This window comes from Barbus barbus, assembly GCF_936440315.1.
Source record: "Barbus barbus genome assembly, chromosome: 12".
Classification (NCBI taxonomy): domain Eukaryota; kingdom Metazoa; phylum Chordata; class Actinopteri; order Cypriniformes; family Cyprinidae; genus Barbus; species Barbus barbus.
Window position 1 is genome coordinate 20,810,921 of NC_136740.1, and position 6,882 is coordinate 20,817,802.

Here is a 6,882-nt window from a genome sequence, read left to right on the forward strand (position 1 = left end):
GAAGCTCGTGATTCGTGCCCTCCCGCTGCATAATCAGCACTGATTGCCCAGACCACAAGCTACCAAACATGACAGGACAACACAGATAGCACGAGGAGCCGAGAAGGCACCCTGAACCGTGACATTTGAGAGTATTGGAATAGAGTTGTTCATTGGACTTAAACGCATCATATGACATTTTTGAGCCTCAGGAATTGTTCTGCCCTCTCTGTGAAATGCAAACGGAAAAATGGGTCAATCATTTCTAAGTCACCTTGAATAAGTGTGCCAGAAAGCCCTACATACATAGATGTATCATTAGATGTTTGAACCATGAGAAACAACCTATTGTTCTATATTAGTGAAGAATTTACAGAGACCCCACCAAATTCAAAAAGTCTCCAGTCCAGATCAAATCATGTAGAGCGAATCTATGAAACCTTTATGCAATGAAAAATTTTAATCATCAGAGGTTCAGTTGAGAGTGAAATGCAAATGTGTACATAAACAGGCAGAAAACTGTGTGACCAGGTGAAACACACACACACACACACACAAACAAATCTCTATAACAGTGAAGATGTTTGATGTGAGGCACTTTTGTTGTGAGTTAGGTGAATTTAAAATGCTTCCTTCTGGTATACGTTATAGTATGCTTAAACTTAAAATTAACCGGTATAGACATTCTTTTATTCCCACTGCTGTAAGGCTTTTAAATTTGGAGGATGTCAGAATGTTGTGTTTGCTGCTTGTTTTGTTGGTGTGTTTTGTATGATATGTCAACAAACTTGATGCTGCAGCAAAAATTGCCCTCTGGCCTCATAATAAACTTTGAACCTTGAACCTTAAACCTTGAAGTATAAACGGAGGTCGGAGCCAGCTCAAAATGGGTGGGACTTATTAATATCCCCTACACCAAACCCAACCCTAAACCTACCTTCCCTCTTGGAGGTCTCCCAACTTACTTGCGACATAAGTCCCTCCCACTTGGAGGTCTCCGGGCAGCAGCGATTCATACTTGCATGATGCTACATTCTATAGTACCGTTAGATGGCAGCACCACCCCATTATGTAGAAGCAAAAGCACTTACACACAGCATTATACAAAATATATATATATATATATATATATATATATATATATATATATATATTGTATAATTCTATTGTACAGGTTTGTAGAAATCTGTATTCATATATATATATATATATATATATATATTTTTATAATCATACATTTTTCAATCCATTTTTTAAATTGAATGATTCTAAAATGTGGTTTACATCAAGTAAAAACTGATGAAACTAAATATGGCTATGGCTTTATGGCTTTTCTTATCCCATTTGATTACACAAATATCAAATGTCAAAAAAAAAGAGACTTCCTGTTTTAGTTTCATGTCTGTGGGCTTATACCACAATGAAACAGCAGATTTTATTATTTATTTTTTTCAAGTATCAATAATATTTCACTGCAAAATTCCTTACTACATATATATATATATATATATATATATATATATATATATATATATATATATAGTTATAAATAAATGAATAATTGGACACAGTACACAAATTTATGTGGAATACTTGGAATGCAAAAGTTTATTATTATTATTATTATTAAGTCATTTAGCAGACGCTCTTATCCAAAGCGACTTACAAATGAGGACAACAGAAGCAATCGATTGTAGTATTAAAACAACTAAAAGCAGATCTAAAAAACAAAACTAAAAGCTAAAACTTTATAAATACACATTTAAAAAAATAAAGAAATTAAATAAAAATGACAAATGCATACAACTAAATTTCAAAACTTAACATTTAAATGAAAAAAAATAAATAAAGCTAAAACAATTCAAAATATTAAAGAACAAAAGGTAGGAGTATAATAATGATTCTAACATAACTAATCCAAACACCAAAAAAAAAAAAAAACTATATATGTACAACCACACATACATTCATACACATCTATCATTTTAATATATATATAATTTCATTTCCATTTAGTTTGTTGAAGTATTAACATAACTCAAATTAAATAATTTGAAATTAAGAAATCTGCACTTTGGCACATGACTAGGCCTACTTTATTTCAGAATCCAGCTTATATACAAACAACTCTAATACACATTTTTCCAAAACATTAATAAACCATATGTACCTATAAGCAACTGATAAAGCAAATTATGCCAAACAAGTTTAGCTTTTTCTCTGGTGCAACCACCACCCAAGACATTTCCTTATTCACTCTGCCTTAACATCTCCATGATGACGAGACTGTGTTTGAACATCTGGTAACTGCAGAGGTGTAAAATACTTGAGTAATTTTACTTGATTACTTTACTTAAGTATTATTTTGGGGGATCTGTACTTTATTCAAGTACCATTTAAACTGACTACTTGTAGTTTTACTTGATTACATTTCTGAAGAAAAAACAGTACTTTTTACTCACAATTTTATTTCAACTTAAAAAGTACATTATATTTTTATTTTATCTTATGCACATTAAATATTATAATGGAAGCTCAAAAGAGTGTGCTTGACGTGAGAACCAATGATCATTGTTTTCATGCATCAAGCACACATATTTCTACTTCAGTTATGACTTTCATCAGGAAAATGTCTGGGTTCAAAAGTTCACCATCAGATCAATGGTTTTCCCCCCAAAAAGTTTATTCATTATTCTTTCTGTTTTGATAGAGCCATTAGCTGTGTAATATATTGGCTGAATGCACAAGATTGAGTGCAAATAAAATAAAAATAAATAAATATAATTAATATTTTATTTTTTTAATTATTAATAATTATTATAATTTTACAATGTTACAATTCTCAAAAAAAGTGTTTAAATGAACATTGTATGTTTACTTAATTGTAATTCATGTTGTGATGTTCTTACCAGGTAGTGGATAAGTTGTTTTAATAATGTCATTATGTGACACATTGAGTAGGAATTTGAACTCTCAATGAATATTTTTTTAATCTTAATAATTACATAATTTGCTTATTAATTCATATAATTAGTCACTAATAATTATGTAGCAATATTTGCTGAGAAAAAGCCCAAATAAAAATGCCCCAATGAAACAATTAAAAGATTCATTATCTTTTTAGACAGTGACGTAGAAAACACACAAAAAAAGTGGCCTTTCAAAACGTTACTGTTGTATGTTTTAGTTCTGACTCGCCTCATTAATTCAGCCCATTTTTGCATTCTGTCTGGAATATGTTTCTAAGTTCGTCATCGCATTGTTATTAAAAGTGATAGTTCACCCAAAAACTAAGATGGGGGGGGGGGGGTCTGAAAAAGACCATTTCAGAAACCACACAAAGTGAACACGATGGTCTAGTTTAAAATATTGATTCATTAACAGGGGTTTTATGAGTTACTGCCATATTCACTTTGTGTAGTTTTTGAAGTGTCATTTTTGGACGTTTGGACTTTCTATCAGTTTTGGCTATATGTAACTGTGTGTGACGAATCTGGTTTGTGGACTTCTGTTTACTCACCACCAGAGGTCACTCCTCCATCACACTACTGTTGCACTTCACCCACAAACTACATTTCCTATCATCCATTGCACTGACCACACATATACAGCTGATTGCTCTAATCACGCTCACACCTGAGAATTATCACACAATCACACATCCTACATAAACCATGGACTTCCTCTTCCTCTCTGCCGAGTATTGTATTGCGTTTATCACTCCCCTAGTGTTAGCTGCTTTACCGAGCCATTCTGTGTTTTTCCCTGTTTAGTTCGGTATTGTTCTGCATTTATAACTCTCCCAGTTTTAGCTGCAATACGGAACCCTCTTTGTTTTCTTAGTCTTACCTTGCGTGTTTTCTAGTGTTTCGATTCTTGCCCGTGTTTCCTGGATTAACCCTTGCCTTGCCGTTCTCTGTTTGCACCTGTCTTGGACTACTGCTCGTATACCTGGATTATAAGCCGTTTTGACTTTTAATCCTTCTCAGGATATGAATTCTTGATATCAACAACTCAATTTTTACTAGTTAAAATGCTAATTGTTGATAACAAGAATTAAATGGTTGATATCTGTAATTGTATTTTCACTAGTTAAATGTCACCATAGGCTGCCATTCAAAATCAATTGTTGATATCAAGAATTAATTTCTTACTAGTTAAAATTCCAATTTCCAATCAGAAATACAAAATTGTATCAACAATTGATATCAACAACTCAATTTTTACTAGTTAAAATGTCTATCATCAACAATTAAGTTGTTGAGATCAAAAGTAGTTGTTGAATGGCAGCCTATGGTGACATTTAACTAGTGAAAATACAATTACAGATATCAAGAATTGGCATTAACTAGTGAATTTAATTGTTGATATCAAAAATTTAAATTTTTACTAGTGGAAATGCAATTGCTGATATCAAAAATAGCCATTGTTACTAGTAGAAATATAATTCTTGATATGAAGAATTCATATCCTAAGGAATGAGTCAAAATGGCGTGCCATATAGGATTGCTCTATCTCTTGCCCGTACCATACCTGTTTGCCGTTGTTTGAACCTGCCTGTTTGACTGGTTTATAAATAAAAGCTTTAACTTGGATCCGCACGTCCTGTTCGCCCCGTTACACTGTGTGTACTTAGCCCATTGCATTTAAATTGGTTATTAATCTTTTACAAATCGGTGCATGCTTTTAAACTTTTTTTTTTTTTTTTTTTTTTTTACAATCTGGTACATTTTGTTTTTCTGTTTTGAATGTTTTGTCTCTACGCTGTGTTTCAGAATCAGGGATTAGTCATTAAAATGTTCTTACCATATGTGCAATGAGTTTTCTGAGGTTTACAGATAATCAAATATGACCACATATTATTATAATATGAACACCGCAATAAAAGAAAGCAATACGTGTCTAGGAAAACAGATTTGATTCACAGGAGGAGCAAAGTTACAATTACTCAAGTCTTCCAGTGAAGATAAGATCCTTAATACTTTCACAAGTTATTTATTGCACGGAAGAGAGAAATAAAATAACAAATGGCATACAGACAGAAACGGTAACAAGCACAAAGATCATCGTTCCAGTGTAGCAGAATTTAACTGTACAAATTTAGTATACAAGTCAAATTGCAGAATATTTTGAAGCACAAATGTAAATATATTTGTAGTATGCTTATCATGAAATAAATGTATTTCAAATACATCTTCGTATATTTAATTAACCGAGACATCATTCTCTTTTATTACACTTGTTGGTTGCTATTGTCGATGACTCACTCCTCGGTCACATGAGTTATTATGCAACAGCATTGAGTGCTACTGAAATTTTATTACATTTTTTATAACATTACCACTATGATGGAGTGCAGTTTCTGAATTACTGTACTCTTGCTCTTCTAAATGCCTACATCTTCTTTTATGTTCTGCAATTCTTAGAAAACGCTTTCTAATATTTCAGAAAAGCCACTATAGAAAACATAAGTACAAACTAATACAACAGCTAGTCTTATTTAGGAACCATCTCAAAACAAACCTTACCTTTCAAGAAAAAAATAGCAAAAACATTATTAACACCTTTAATGTTAATAGAGGCATCTGTAAAATAATTTTCCCTCTGCAACTTAGTAAACCCAAATCATTAAAATCAGTCCATTACATGTTAAGAGGTAACTGTTTAAAATAGTTTGCAGTTTTGGATACTGAATCTTGAAGAACTACTCCACTGTCTGAATGTGTTGTCTCAAACTTTGATATAATATTTCTATATTTGTCTGCTACAAATTAAAGTATTTTGAAAAGTATTATTCCTCAACTCTGTGCATAAATGTCATGTATCACCAGTGCTTTTGTTAAAACCTACTCCTACCACAGTGGGGTGCAAAATAAGAAAACATAGACATTTAACTTTCATGAATTTATTGTGTAATCAGTAAAAAGTATTATTTCATCCGGTTATATTTTTAACATGTTTAAAAGCATTTGTTGATAATACATGAAAGCGAAAAATTAAAAGTCAAGGCATGTTCCAAGTCAGAATTTGTGCTCTGCATTTAACCCATCCAAGTGCACACACATAACAATGAGTAGTGAGCACACACACACACACACACACCAGGAGCAGTGGGCAGCCATTTGCTCCAGCGCCAGGGGAACAACGGGGTGTTCAGCGCCTTGCTCAAGGGCAACCCAGTTTTGGGCATTGAGGGTGGAAGGGAGCGCTGTTTCTTCACTCCCCTCACCAACAACTCTTGCCGATACTGAAACTCGACCCACAACCTTCGGGTTGCAAATCCAACTTGCAAACCATTAGGCTACAACTGCCCCCGCATTAACAATTAACCTGCTGATTAAGATATTGCAGATTATTTCATCTGTGTGTGTGTGTATATATAATAATATATAATTACAACAATACATCTATACTGTATATAATATCAGATATGCAAATAGATATTTTATGTTAACAAGCGCGTTAATATTCTGTTAAAAATACTTCAGTATTTTATAGGTTAATGTTTAGATAATAATATGGAGTGACATAAAGAGTAATATAATATAATATAATCATAAAAATAGTTAATATAAATTTTATTTTAAGCTTCCACAGCTATATTACATAAACAACTCATGCTCACTCATGCTTATACTGTAAAAAGTGATGACCTGCAATTGATACCTTAATACCAATTGATATTAGCTATTTCTACCTGATTTAACCCATACAACTGTATTTTGTTTATTCGTGTATTTCAGTTGATTCAGTAATATTAAATACTATTTTTGACTTGGAAAAAAAAGTTAATAATTTAGATGTTACCATTTTTAGGTTACCATACATTTCAGTATATTTAAAGTGAGCATGAACTGATTTTAATTTTTCTTATTCAGTGTTATCGTCATTAAAATCTTGGTT